The sequence below is a fragment of the Anthonomus grandis genome, chromosome 4, assembly GCF_022605725.1.
Source record: "Anthonomus grandis grandis chromosome 4, icAntGran1.3, whole genome shotgun sequence".
NCBI lineage: Eukaryota > Metazoa > Arthropoda > Insecta > Coleoptera > Curculionidae > Anthonomus > Anthonomus grandis.
The window spans coordinates 15,665,769-15,681,528 of NC_065549.1; the positions used below are offsets into that span (position 1 = coordinate 15,665,769).

The window sequence follows — 15,760 nt, forward strand, 5'->3', positions numbered from 1 at the left end:
CTCATAAACTTTTCATCTAATGGTTTATCAACAGAAGAAAACTAACGGAAATCTGTTTTTGCCAGAAGCTTTGATAAAGATTTCAATAAAAAAAAAACAAATTTTAAGTTTATTTAAACAATATTTCTTTATGGTCACACGTTAGAATAAAAGAGCTTAGTAAGTATCATCCATTATTACCCGACTTATGGTACTATGGTCTGATTTACAAACAATTTTTCTTTTAAGAACTGTGTACTTTTTTTAGATAATTTGTGTTCATTTTTACGATATTATCACGTGTTGGCCACTCCTTTTACGTGCTAGGAAATCATGTCACCTTTATGCGGTTTTTATGGTAAAATTAGACGTGACCTGTTTTATAGTTCCACTGAAACGTATCCTACATATTGCATTACAACTGACCAGTCATTCGGCTTTTCTTCGGTGCGAATTAAAGAAAAACTGACAAATAAAATTTTATTACACAAACATGATCCGGAAAATAACAGTGTGATCTTAGTATTACAGACAAACAAACCAATTTAAAGCATTCTTGAATAATAATAATATTATCCATATAAAGATAATAAAGTGAGACGTATTATGTTGGGTGTTAAAATTCAATTAAAAAGCCGACAAGGTTTATCTGAAATTTTATAGCCTATTAAAATAAAAGAAATAACAAATTTGAATATTCATATCGAGGATTTTATAATTATCTCTTTTAGATTAAATGTTTACTAAATTATTATTTTTGGGTTAAATAGGTTGTCATTAACGAAAATTTATACGAAATACTACTAAATATTGATTTATATTATATTACATAAGCCTAAGATTATTAGATTTTTAAATATCTTCAAGATAAAGCAACAATTTCGAGAATATAAAACTTGGAGTCTCACTCACCTAGAGAGAGATATTGCTTTAGATAAATATAGACATTGAGATTTTCATTAAGAATTTAGAACAACTTATACAGGAAAAGAGTCGAAGAATTGAAATCTATTTTCCTTGTATGTAGACTGTAGATCCTCTCATGTTCCTTATGACTGACACTGCATAAGAAATGAATACTGAACTGGCATACTGAACCATGAACGAACCAACCAGCCTGACATTGTATTTGCGATTAGTGTAGTATTAAGCACATTATAACATCAAAACTTTCCGGTTATCCCAAATCCCCAGCAGAATGTGGTTTGACCTACAAAGTTAAAATGTCAGAATGTCATGAAAGTTAGAGGTCCGATGCAATAACTTCTATTGAAGTTAAGGTGGTAACATCAGCAATTGAATCATCTTGAGAAATCGTATGGTTAAGCATAGAATTTGACGAAATTTTTCAATGATCCTGAAATTCAAAGCTGTTTTGATAGTTGGTAATCAATATGCAATAAAAGTAAAAATTTCGAAAATATAAAACTTGGAATCTTACTCATTACTTGTATTGATGTTAACAAACAATATCAAATTTATGATAATCTTTAGGATAGGAAATGTTGATTAAATTAAATGTAGGAATTGATATTTTCATTACGAGGGTGGTCCCAGAAGTACCCGGCCTGACCTAGAGATGTCGATAGTAGTTTGAAAAATATCAGTGTATTAAAAAGTATACAATCTATAAAGCATATGTTTCAAGTTTGAAGACGCCACGTTGTTTAGTATTTGTTTGGCAGCCATCAATAGTGAACGTTTTCAGTGAATTTGTGAAAATGGAGAAAATGGGTCATCGTTATGTGATACCTTTTATTTAAAAGGCCTCAGCCCAACCAATATAAAAGCTGAACTGAATTCCACTCTGGGTGAGTCTGCTCCTTCGTTAACAACAGTAAAATATTGGGTAGCAGAGTTTAAACGAGGCCGTACGAGCTGCCAAGACGAGCATCGCAGTGGTCGACCAAATGAGCTGACGACTCCAGAAATTTTAAAGGAAATTCACAAAGTGGTACTGGATGATCGTCGACTGAAAGTGCGCGAGCTTGCGGACATAGTAGGCATTTCAAAAAGTGCGGTACATCGCATATTAATTGAAAATTTTGACATGAGAAAGCTGTGTGCAAGATGAGTGCCGCGTTTGCTCGCACTCGAGCAAAAACAGTGTCGTGAAGATGTTTCAATTGAGTGTTTAGCGAAATTTAATAGCAACAAAGCAGAATTTTTTTCGTCGTTTCATAACCATGGATGAAACATGGGTCCATCACTTCACACCTGAGACAAAAGAACAATCAAAACAATGGACTCAAAAGGGAGAACCGGCTCCAAAGAAGGCGAAAACCGTTTCATCTGCAGGCAAGGTCATGGCGCCGGTTTTTTGAGATGCGCTAGGGATAATTTTCATTGACTATCTTGAAAGATAAAACTATCAACGGCGAGTATTATGCAAACTTCTTGCAACGTTTGAGCGAAGAAATCAAGCAAAAACGGCCGCATTTGGTTAAGAAGAAAGTGTTGTTTCATCAAGACAATGCACCAGCTCACAAATCCGTTATTGCAATGGCCAAAATTAACGAATTAAAGTTTGAATTGCTACCTCATGCACCCTATTCGCCAGATTTAGCCCCCTCAGATTATTTTCTGTTTCCAAACTTAAAAAACTGGCTCAGTGGTCAAAGATTTTTCAACAATGACGAAGTGATGTCTACAGTTAATGGCTATTTCGAGGCGCAAGCCAGTTCTTATTATAAAAAGTAGTATAAAGTTATAAAAAGTATCGAACTTATAAAACATCGCTGGAAAAAGTGTATAGAGCTGAAAGGAGATTTTTTCAAAATTTTCGTGTTTTCTTTCTTGTGTCGGGTACTTCTGGGACCACCCTCGTAAAAATAAGGACAACCTACATAGGAGGTACCTTATTCCTGACGTTGCATTTGCTATTATTACCAAGAAAATCATAAAAATCTAGATTTCCCAGATATTCGAAATGTCCAGCAGAATTTGGTTTTACCTACAAAGTTAAAATACAAGCAGATCATGGTGTAAATGAAGCTACTGGTCGCTCTACATCTGAAATCCTCTGCAAATATGCATGCCATAATATTTTAACTGAGTCAATCTTAGAGGTCAGATGCAATAACTTCTATTGAATTTAAAGTGGTAGCAGCAGCGAGTGAATAATCTTGAAAAATCGTATGATTAAAAATAGGATTTGACGAAATTATACCAATGTATACTGAAATCCAAACCAGTTTTGATGGTTGGTAATGAGGACGTAATAAAAATCAAAGTTTTAGGAATATAAAAGTTGGAGCCTCACTCATATGACTCATTATTCCTTTTGATGTTTAAATACAAAAATATTAAATTTATGATAATCTCTAGGATAAGGATTGTTGCCTAAACAATTTACATAGAGAAAAAATTCGAGAATTGAATTCTCTTTACCTTGAAGGGGAGCTGTAGGTGCTTTCATGTATCTTTTGACTGGACCCGCACTTCCAAACATGACAGAAATCCACCATGAAAGGTGGATGGTGGAACTGAAGCTACAGCGCGCTCTACATCTGCAGTTATCTATACTTTCTACGCTTGAGGAGTAATATTCTGACTGAGTCAATGTTAGAAGTGAAATGCAACAACTTTTACTAAAGTTAAAAGTAGTAGCAAGTGAATCATTTTAAGAAATCGCCTGCTTCTAAAGGGAGTTTACCAAATTATGCCAATGATACTGCAGTTTATTGACAAAGGCTACCACATTAGATGGTTTCCACGTTAGATATAGAGAAAACAGTTACAAACATCCAATGGCTGATGTTCCACAGTTAAGTATATTTTTATAATTTGAACGACTGGTAGATTCAATGTTAAAAAAACATCTCACAAGATTTGAAGAATAATTGGTTGTAATGGGATTTTTAGTCCCGGGGGTTCGTAGGTCAAAGAAACCACTAATGTCGGGAAATCTCAGTTTATTTACCTCAGTTACGGGCTTAGTTTTAACACCTTTTAATAATAAAATAGACAATATAAATTGCTAGCCAAGAAACAGGACAGTTGTAACCTTTCCTTTTAATAATAAAAGCACTGACTGGATTAAAACCTTTTAACGGAATCAAGGAGTCAAAGGCGCCACACTTCTTTATTAAATGGTGATAAACGAAGTAATAATCATAAGAATACTCCGAGTAGAAATGCAGGGTTTAAAGAATGTCATACATTTCCACAAATATAGGAAATATTTAAGACGCCCGATATTCAAATAGAACAAACTATAGCAAAGGTAGAGGTCGTTCCGCTACATGGGTAATCGTTACTTGGTTGATATATTATGTTGTATTGTATGTGATAGATACGGTGAAAATACTATATAGTAAGAATTGTCTAACATGATTAAACTCTTTCATCTGTTTTTGAAGAAGTCTCATTGTTGATCCAAAAAAAAAGTAAGAACTCCATGAAGTCAAAAACTGAACCAAATTGTGTCAGTTCTTTTATTTTTGTGATACAATATAAAAGCATGAAGAAAATTATCTCATAAAACACGATATGAACAATATAAATAAACAAAACAGGTACAATTTTATCAGGCCATCAAATAAATCTCAGTGTAAAATTTAAGTAAATCGGGTTAAGGTTTATGCTAGTTTTAACTAGCGCAATTCGACACGTAACTGCATAATTCCCACAGAGATAATCTTGGGTCATAATCATTAGAGTTCAAGGTGTTTCTGACATTACGTTTTTCTTTATGAATAGCAGTAGTTTGCCAAGAAATTAACATTTGGTCATTAGAATAATAATTTATTATTATTTGAAAAATAACATATTAAAATTTGGAGGGCAACTAGTACACACAACTAAGTGCTAAAATATGCAAATTTATTTAGTTCGCCTCACTAATTATGTTGACAATGGCAGCATTTTTAAGTATATTGATATTGTGTGTATACGGTAATTCAGTTGCTGATGTCACTTGGGTGCTAATTACTGTCGTCTAGAAAAAATAAATAACTTTATTAAGGATGTACATAGTATCAAATGTTATTCAATAGGTAATATATCAGCTAAAAATCAAGCATGAATCATCAGAATAAAAAAAGATACTACTCGCTAAATTAATGGCTAAATTCAATTTTTTTTGCAATTTTCAAATTTTTACCAATTTGCAAGAAAAACACAAAAATTTGGTTATGAAAATGTAACGCATTTTATTACGTGATTTATTAATTTTTTAATTCTATGAAAATATAGGAAGTTGATTAACAATTGCCTGATTACTGATCATGTCAATTCGAGTAAAAGTTAATATATGAAAATAAATTTAATGAGTAAATCCACGGAAAATAAGACGTCTGTGGTCATAAAAATTTAATTTTTTTTCAAAAAAATTATTCAAATTCAATAATAGACATTGTGAAAAAAATAAACATTTTTAAAAATTTGTAGAACATGTTTGTTAAAATTAATTAAATATGTTTATTAAATCAATAATAAACATATTTAATTATTAAATTAATATACGCATATAGGATATTTTGAATTTGGTTATTGAAATTTAAGAAACTTTCTTCTGTTACGAAATGTATTATATTTTTGAGAAAAATTCTCTGAAAAAAAATAATAAAAACGTGAAATGAATTTAGTGAATAATTTGGGCATTTGGTGAATTAAAAAAAAAAATATGGCGAAATTTGTTAGAATTCTAAAGATAAATCAGCTAAAACATAAGAACAAACATGAATATTAGTTGAATAAAAAAAAATTGAGATGTTTATTATCCAAATGTAAAATTTTGCTTGTATTTTGCGTTATTTGGATATGAAAGACACTTAATGAATTAGTAAATAATAGTTATTTATGTAACAAGTGTGTAAAATGATCCTTTTTTAATGAATGGGAAACTTGTCCACGAATAAAAAAAGGGGATTTTACACACGTGTAACATACAAAATTTTTTCTACTACCGAAGAAAACATTAAAAAAAATCAAAAATATCAAATTACTTTACGCACTTAAACGACTTTACGGTAAAAAAACGTGAAAACATTTGTTGAAAAATTATAAATTAAATGTCAAATAAACGTCAATTTCTTTTTACGCACTAGTGCGTAAAAAGAAATTGACGTGAAATTGACGTGAAGTGCACTTACGCACGGTAGTAGAAAAAATACTTTTTAAATTTGGTTGTATAAACCAAATTTTCCTTTATTACAAAATTTATTATAACTTTTTTTAAACATAATAGTTATCTTACTTTACATGCAAATTTTATAAGTTAATCTACTAAAATAAACAATAAATCTACTTAAATAACAAAAAATTGAATAATAAGTATATAAAATAAAATTAATTTAGTTTTTGTAAAGAAATTAATAAGAAACTATATGATTGGAAATTACAAAATTAAACTGAAAATATTTATTTATTAAAAATAAAAACAAATATGGTTTCCATTAAAAAAAAACATAAATTTATGTGAGATGACAAAAATTACAGGTGTCACAAAAAATATTATCAACCTTATTCTTGTAGAACTTTTACGAAGCTAGGACATTTTAATCGTCAAGTCAATTATTTCTATATGACTGTCAAATTACGTAAAACTAAAACTAGTTTTGAGCAGTACACACAAAACCACAGTTTGCCTGTTTTTGTATATACTATAGTCTCTGAGATCTCCATACTGAACATTAAAAAGAAACTCGTATATGCTATTAGGGGATTTATGCAAATGGACAAATTTGTTATTGAATCAATATATCCGAACAAAGATTCAAACAAAAAGTACTATAAAGTCGTTCATATGATGAACTCAACTTTAACCCATACTTACCACAAATGCCATTTGGATTTCTCTTTGAATACTGGTTCTTTTGAAATTTAAAGTTTCAACAGTTTGAGTTAACCCCGCTCAGCTTTCTAAGAAAGTGGCGCAAACCAACTTTAGGCGCTATTCATTGGTTAAAAAAACGCTTATTAACTAAACGAACTGTTCGCAAAGTGTGATAAAGTAAAAAAAAAGTACTTGTGTCAATAGGGACGTTAGGTATAATAACTCCAGTACAGACAATATATCAGAATAAATTGAGCGAAAAATACTTACTAGAGAAAGTTGATACCAAAAACACAAACGACATATTTTGATGTACCTTTGACAGTGACGACAGTAGTTACAGGCCTTTTACTAATTAAAATAAACATACTTTCTAAGAAATCACATGAACAATTAATGTTGGCGTCATATGTTCTACTTGAGACACCCTGTAACCCAAATTTTCATGGACAACCAATTAGTTGCAATAAATCTAGAACAATTTTTTAAGTTTTAATTTCATTTGTTTCGTTAGTCTCTTACGTCATGTTTGACAAACCATTGACTTTAGGCATATGGTTTGTTATACAAAAAGTATTCAGAATATATTATGGAATTTTGAAATGTCATAATCTAGAGGGTGTTCTATTTAAAAAAATGAATGTTGACCATAGTTTTTACTTGAGGCACCCTGTATAGAACTTTTTTATTAAAAAAAACGCGCAAGTGACAGTACTAATCGATGTGTCCCAAAAATAAAAGAAGAAAAAAATACCTGAAATTTAAATGAATTTGTTCCTTTCATTGTGAATGGATGATTTGGCATGCCTCTAGTATAGTTTCAAAATTTTCCCAGGTAAATCATCGATGTCTTCATTTTTTTCCATTGTTCTTCTATGTCGTTGGTGTAGTTTTCAGCTATTTTGGGTATTAAGTTTTCATTAAGATTTTCTTTGACTTTTTCCTGAATGTCATTTTTTTCCTTGTCCTTTTTGGGAATCATTTTCTTACGAATTATTTTGAATCATATGTTGACATATGCAACTAATAGATTGTGGTCCGAAAAGACATCTGAGCCTGGATATGTTTTTGCTAAGGTAATGGAGTTTTTAAACGTTTTGTTTACATTGATAAAATCAATTTGGTTTCTAATAATTCTCCCTGGAGTATCCCGCGGAGCTGTCCATCTATAAAGTTTTCTGGGATGTAGTTTGAAAAATGTATTTATGACTGCTATGTCCGTCTTTTGGTAGAACTTAATCACCCTTTCTCTTAAAACATTGAAAGACTAGAACTAGTAAACAACAATTTTGTTTGAGTTCAACATGTGCACAGGGGCAAGAGGGTGTTTTGTTTACAAACATATTCATCGATTTTCTGTTGTCAATTTTACACGCATTTTCAAAAGAGGAAATTTTTAGCTACATGTCATATATATATATCATAATATTATAATGTAGGCAAAAGCTGGGACAATCGTTGTCATAAACGTAAAATAATAAAAACTTATTAAGAATTTAATTTCCATAAAATTGCCTTTTGTTAGATAAGTACCTTTACTCTAATGAAGTAGGTTAAAAAAATGCATAAAGAGTTTAAAAACGGTAATATTGTTTAAATTTTAAAGCATAATCTATTAATTTAATAATAATTTATCATATAAATATTTCTTGACGACGGCACTGGTAAAGATTACTTGTGTTGGTGGAATCAACGAGGCGATCGAGCGGCGTTGCGATGTTGTTGCCTTTTTCTCTAATATACGTTATCTACATTCATTTAACTTTGAATGTTGACTTCTTTATAGAGTATCTTATCATATTTTATGAAAAAAAAATGCTTCATATTATTATTAAAGAGGAATAGTATTGTTTTGCGGCTGTAAAAATAAGTGTGAAATTTTGATTATATTATAAGTGTTTTTTTTTTTACATTTCTACATAAACATTTGGCATCATTGCATCAGAGATGTTGCAAGCAAACAAACTGCCCATAGTTCCACGACAATGCTACATCTAGCCTTTCAATGTTGTAAGGACTTTCTCCTCTTTCATTTCTCTTTGCCTAGACCGTATCTTCCCACAACGCTATCAACTATACCCTGTCTTATTTTGTCGTTAAAATCGCCCATGCTGATATTTATATCATGTTTTTTATGAGTTTTAATGAATCATCTAGGATCTAATAGAAATGTTATACTTCTACTGTGGGTGCGTGAATCTGAATGAAGTTCTGGAATTTTGCCATCAAACTTCACTGCATCCTAAATTATTGAAATATCGGCGTTTCATTTCTTGAATAATATTTGGTGTTTTCCCTAGTTGGTACATGCTTCGAATATTCCAGGTACCAATCTTTTTTACGATTGGGACATTATTGGCTGACCGAAGGATTCTTCGGCACCTTTTACCACTTAAGGGGTACGCGAGACTGAGGATCTTCTGATTTTCAGCTATTCAGATGTCCTGGGGAAGTATTAGATACCAAATAGTTTCCCGTTGGTTTTTCTTATTAGTTTGAAATTATTAAATGAACAAATAGCAGTAATATGTTTGTTAAAGATAGCATTAATAATGGACTGAAGTTGTTAAGCGCAACCACCGTTAGGGCGCTAGTTAAAATAAACTAAGTTAAATATTTTCTTTGACAATTTTTAAAATTAAATCTTAAATACACATGTTAAAATATTTATCATGATATTTAAATTTATAAATGTCTCACGAAATTCTCTAAGAAGTTAAGAAATGTAAAAATACGTTCTCTTTTAATGGGATTTTTAAAGAACTATCTAAAAAATAAATAAACTACCAAACATTTGCCCAGTAAGAAATTCTTTTGTAAAATCACTGTTTTGTCTATAATATCCAATCTAATAGCACTGTTTTTGTATTAAATATTTATTAATATACATATATAAAATTTAAATAAACAAACTGTGTTATAAGATTTGATATTAATGATGAAACCAGCTGTTATTCATGCATATCAATTTGGAAAACACTGATTTTTGAAAACAATTTCTTACTGGTAAGTAGTGTGGGGTGGGTGGGGGGGCAAGGGTAGGATTAATGAAAAATGTTTTTTTGCAGAAAATAATTGCCTTAGAAAAAATGCTTTATAAGAAAATTATAGGTAATAAAAAATCTATCATCGTGGTGTCTTGGTCACGATCAATGGCAATAAAAAAAATTAAAATTTAAGTCATATGTTTATTTAACGCATATATTTAAAAAAAATTAAAATTGTCGGTCGTGAAAATGGAGTATTACAGCAAGCAAATTTTAATTTGCAAGTTATTAGTTATGTGCATGAATCGAATATAATCATTTCAACAAATTAATAGGTAAAATAAAAATACAAAAACTTGAATAACCGAAACGTTACAAATTTACGAATATTATAACGATGTAACTTTTATGACGACGTAAACTCATGAAATGTCATTTGAACAACACAACTCGGTATATCAAAAACGCAAAACGCAATGAAAAGTCACGCATGAATCATCAGAAATAACGTTATTATTGTTAGCACCTGCTCAAAGGCCTGAATCGAGAAGGAATTAAATAGAATACCAAGAGGCTTATGTTTATGGAATAAAAATAGTAAAGGTTATTATGAATTCTGATTATACATAACTTGCATAGATAATGCAGATATATTAAAATATTCATGCTCCAATGGAGCCTTAAGTTGTCTTCATCTTGTCTAGATGTAGATAGTAACATTTTATAATCTTCTTGTCTATGTAAAATCCCATCAAAATGAATACCCATTATGTTAAATTATGAAAGATAGATTTTACATACATTTTAAGTTAATTTAGTATTTCCAGATCTACTTTTATTTTGACTTGTAAAATGCAAAATTCGATTATCTTAAAATTTTAAATAGAATATTTTGTTTAACAATATTCTAGGTTATGATTCAATAATTGAAAAATTTTAGCCTTGTTTTTGAAAAATTGGCTCATAAATAAAATTGTAAGAATAAATTCATTGAAAAAGTTGAATAAACAAACAATTAAAGAATTTCGGTCGCACAGATTTACTTAATGAATTTAATGAAAATTGATGAATAAATTCACTAAAAAAGTCGGATTACCGAACAGATGGAGTAAATGATGTGCGCGAAATATAGGCCCGCCCATCGATGCAACCTTGGCAGATTTAGCCGAGGAGAATTATGCCTACTTATTTTAAATTATTTTACCGTACAGCTTTGCATTGTAAGCAGCTTTTTTTAAAATATAATACGGTCGCCTGTAAAATGGGTCCAAACCGATTTTGAGGTTGTGCCAGGTAATGATATAATAATCCCTTTTAAGTATTTTGTTATGCAAAGTTATGTTAATATATTGGGGTTTACTGAAAAGAATGCAAAATTATGTCCGAATACCGAATTTCATAACCATAGGCCTACTTTGATTTTTACAAATTTCAATCTCTAATAATTAAATATGAATAAAAAAATTCATTGATACACAAAACGTAAAAATCAAAGTAGGTCTATGGTTATGAAATGCGGTATTCGGGCATAATTTTGCATTCTAAACAACCTTTTCTTATAAACTTTTTTTATATCTTGCCTAGAATTGTTACTTTACCCTCCACTTTACCTACTTATAAAATGTAAAAAATGTTCGTATCAAGGCAAGCTTGATTTAAAAAAAAATAATAATATGTTAAATTTTATTTTTAATCAAGCAGGTCTGGATGCCAAACGGTCAAATTTTAACAACAACATTTTTTGTCATTTTCACGTATAAATTCGCTCATCCTGGGACACACTGTATATTAAAAATATTTATTACCTGCTGCTTCTGCTGTAAACTGGACTTTTTGCACTTTGTTGTATGCTGGATAATCGTTATCACATGTTTTATATATGTTCATAATCACTTCCTTTTCAGCAATGGTCAAATGTTTTCGTACTCTTTTCTTGGGGGGTGACAATGGGGGTGTACGTGGCGCGCCAGCCATTATTTGTTAACAAACAAATTAACAAAAAAATAAACACAATCTCAACTTTTCAATATTGCGAAGATTCAAATATTCGAATAGCAGAAAATTCAACCAAAACGATCTAAAGCCGCTCGACTAATAAAATTAAATAAAACCCCCTAGTCATGAACCCTATCGAGGCTCTAGGCCACACCTCCGGCGCAGAACGATCACGTGACCACTCCATCTGTTCGGTAATCCAAGTAAAAATTAGTTATAAAAAAGTTAAAAATGTTATAAAAACATAATATATTAAATAAAAGTGACAAAGTTGTGGTCATTTCAATTTAATCAATTAAAAAAAAATTATCCAAGCTGCCATTCTTTCATTTTTGCAATAGATTTTAATGATAAAATTTATAATTTTTTTTAAATTTTGGCTTCTACGAGATCCTTTTTTGAGTAAATTATCTAAAAAATAAATAAATTACCAACCATATTCTCTTGATCATTGTCGGTGGTATCCAAGATTTAACATGTGAATGTAGTAAGTAAATTATGCAGAAAAATAAGTTTTTTTTTAGTTTTATTAATTAAAATTGTTATTGATTTTCCAATTTGTTGAAAATAAAATTGAAATATTTTTTTTTGTATTTAGCGAATGAAATCCCTAAGAATAAATTTTCTAATCTACTAATTTTCGAATAAAAATAAATTTAATTAGTATATTTTTAATAATAATAAGTATTTATTTACCATCAGTGCTACATAAAGATACATAATAGGGATAAGAGTATAAATAGCTAAAATTCAAATTATGAAACGTTTGTAGGGAGGAAACTATAATCTAAAACTAAAACTATTCGAATAAAATAAAATATTGGATATTAAATAAAAGTAAAATAAAACAATTAATGTATAGATAAAATAAGACATTCACACATGCACTAAAATGAAATAAAATTCTATCTAAAATAAATTTTCTCAAAAGCCTCTTGTATTAATTTATTACATGTTTTAATAATCACAAGCAATTTATAATCTTTAGTAGTAATTATTTTATTAATATTTATTCTTTTACTAAAATATTTGAAAAGTAAAGGTAAACTATAATGGAAAAAACCAATATCTCTAGATGAAAATGAATACAATTAAATTATAAACTTATCATTAGGTTGGCCATTAAATAGTTCAATAATATAAGTAGAAAGAGACAATGAGCATTTTTCGATAAATAATTAAAATGTAATTTTTATAAATAATAATAATTTGTCCTAGAATTCACAAGTTGAGAAAATATAAGTAAGATTTAAAACAAGATATCAACGAATACATTTTATATGTAATGCATCTATTTGTAGACAAAAATATATTATAAAAAATTTACTTTTTTTTGAGAATTTTTAAAAAATCTTTTATTGATTTATAATGAGATTTTTTTCATCCGATTCGTTAATAGCTTTTTATTTTTATGTGAAAAAATTACGATTTCAATGTTCGCTAATTAAGCGATAAATCCGTACATATAGCAAATTTTTGAGCAAGTAAATAAAAAAGAAAATAAACAATACATTCTACGTAAAAAAAACTACACGAAACTTAATATAATTAAATTTTAAAGTTATCATTAGACTGACAATTATTGAATAAATAAATCCACTGAAAAATGATTGATAAATATGTAACTTTAACGAATATATTCGATAATAAAAAACTGTTAAAAATCATATTTATGATCCAAAATATATCGCCCATCGAATACATAAAAAAAAACCTGATGTCAACCTTAATTGGTTTAATAAAAATAAAACGATTGTATATCAAAAATTCCCACACAGAATAAAAATTCAATCTGATACTCGACTTCCTTAATTCCTCATTGTTTTCATCTTTTAATCAACACTAATTTTGTTTTGACGTAAACCCGCCTTATTGCAATTTTCTCTAATAAAGTAATTTCGTTCGGTTTCATAACGGCCTCAACAACGTGGGTACAGACTAAAGAGTAATTCATAATAAGCCTATGATGCATTGAAATTTATTGCTAAAATTAGACGTTAATAAAAGGTAGCCGCTTATTATTGAAATTGACTGGATGCTACTAGAATGATAAATAGGCTTTTCTATATGAACTACATTAGAGATGATGTATTTATTGTGCTACTATATAGAAAAGGATAATGCGTTGGAATATTCTTGAATGTTAGCTGCTGGAAGGTGTGAAAAGTGTATCTTATAGAGATGAAAAGTCCTAGTAGAGAACATTTTTAAAATAACTTAGAAACCCATGGTAATTACTTAGGAATCCTTGAACATTTATTTCAAACCATTAGAAACTTTTAGAACTATGTTTAATATAATCACACTGTTTTAAAGTAAAAAACCATTTATTTTTTCTTATCTATTTGGGGTATTTATTGAGTGTTTTTAGTAATCAGGCGACTTCTTCATTTTAATCAATCATTACATTGAGATTCCCCTGTTACTTAATCTAAAAAAGAACATTTTTAGACAATCTCAATCAACATATTTGCATTTCTGAATGGATTGAAATGATTATTATACGAAAATAAATTAGTTCCAATTTTAAACCGAAGGTTGTCTAAGCAAAGTAACAGTTCCTCCTATCAGTAGATTTGAATTTTTGCGTCATTTTTTTTTACTTCATGGTAAATAAAAGTCAAGGTAAAGAAATTTGCAAAATTTTATGTTGTTGGTCATCAACGGTTGTTCTTACTAAGACTGTGATAGAAATACGTGAGAATATAGCATTTTTTTTTACAAATGTAAATCCAAAATTAACCAAGATAAACTTTTTTTGTAAAACAACATAATTATAAAAGCACCACTTAATTACAATCTTACTTATTTATTTTTTCGTCAGCGTTAATGTCATATCATGTTTAGTTAGTCTCGCCATTTGATCAATAGACTCTAATGCGTAGAACTTCGGATCGCTTTTCATCTATTCTTTAGGGTTAGGGTTTTTTTTCATCGAGTTTTTACAATTCTTCATATTTATCCAAGTGTAGTGGAATTGGACTAACAATATATCTTAAATAATAATGATCACATGGTAAATGAATATATCTCAATATTGAATGCGCATGGGTTTTTTTCTTTATACGACGATATAACAAGACCAGAATCTCAAACATGTCTGGACCATGTATTTCTCAAAACTAAACTTAGGGAAGTTAAGATTGAGCCGTATATAATTAATCATGATATTACAGATCACTTGCCCATACTAATAAATATTGAAATGAAAAAAAAAACAGCTATAAAAACAAAGATGTTACAGAGAAAACCCGAGAGAAAACCATACATCAATCCATTAAGAAAATTAATTATGAAAAGTTATGTGACCTGGCACAAAGAGCGAAATGGGAGGAGTCTCTAAAATTTAATAACCCGGAAGCAGCAGTGGATAGTCTTGTAAGATCACAATAAACAATAAATTTAGGAAAATCAAACCATGGATAACAAATGGATTAATTATTTAAATGAGGACCAGAGATAAGCTAAAACTTTCACTAGGTAAATATCCGAATCCCCAAAAACTTAAAGAATATAAAGATTAATACTACAGAACTAGAGCAAAATAGTAAAAATATCAAAAAAATATATAATTTGGTAGTGATGCGTTTAATGAAAGCAAAGATAAAAAAGGAAGACATAAAATGCATTGAACTGGTAAATGGTACTAAGATAGCAGATCCTAAAAATTTAGCCGTGGTTTTAATACTTTTTTTATTCATGCAGGCTCTAAAATACCAGATACAGTAGCAAAGCCCTATCTATGTATTTACCACCTGTGACAAAAAATGATGTAATTAAACATATAAGCTCCCTACAAAACAACTGCTCCCCAGGTAAGGATGGAGTAACATCAAAAGTAATAAAGTCTCTTCATTCATACCTATTAGAACCTCTAGTACATATTATAAATCTAATATTTCAGACTGGAAAAGTACCACACCAGTTCAAAGTATCCACCGTAAGTCCCATCTTTAAATCAGGTAAAAAACAACACATGGCAAACTACAGACCTATAAGTACCATTTCTAACTTTGCCAAA

General features: G+C 29.4%; 2 protein-coding genes across 4 annotated transcripts in view; one reads left to right on the forward strand and one right to left on the reverse strand.

Annotated features, from left to right (window-relative positions):
• The window catches only part of LOC126734862 (dystonin), a 426,801-nt gene that overhangs the window by 387,387 nt on the left and 23,654 nt on the right, over positions 1-15,760 (reverse strand). The gene's annotated exons all lie outside the window — the stretch shown is intronic.
• Positions 1-15,760, forward strand: part of LOC126734868 (venom serine protease-like) — a 152,800-nt gene that overhangs the window by 50,953 nt on the left and 86,087 nt on the right. The window lies entirely within an intron of this gene.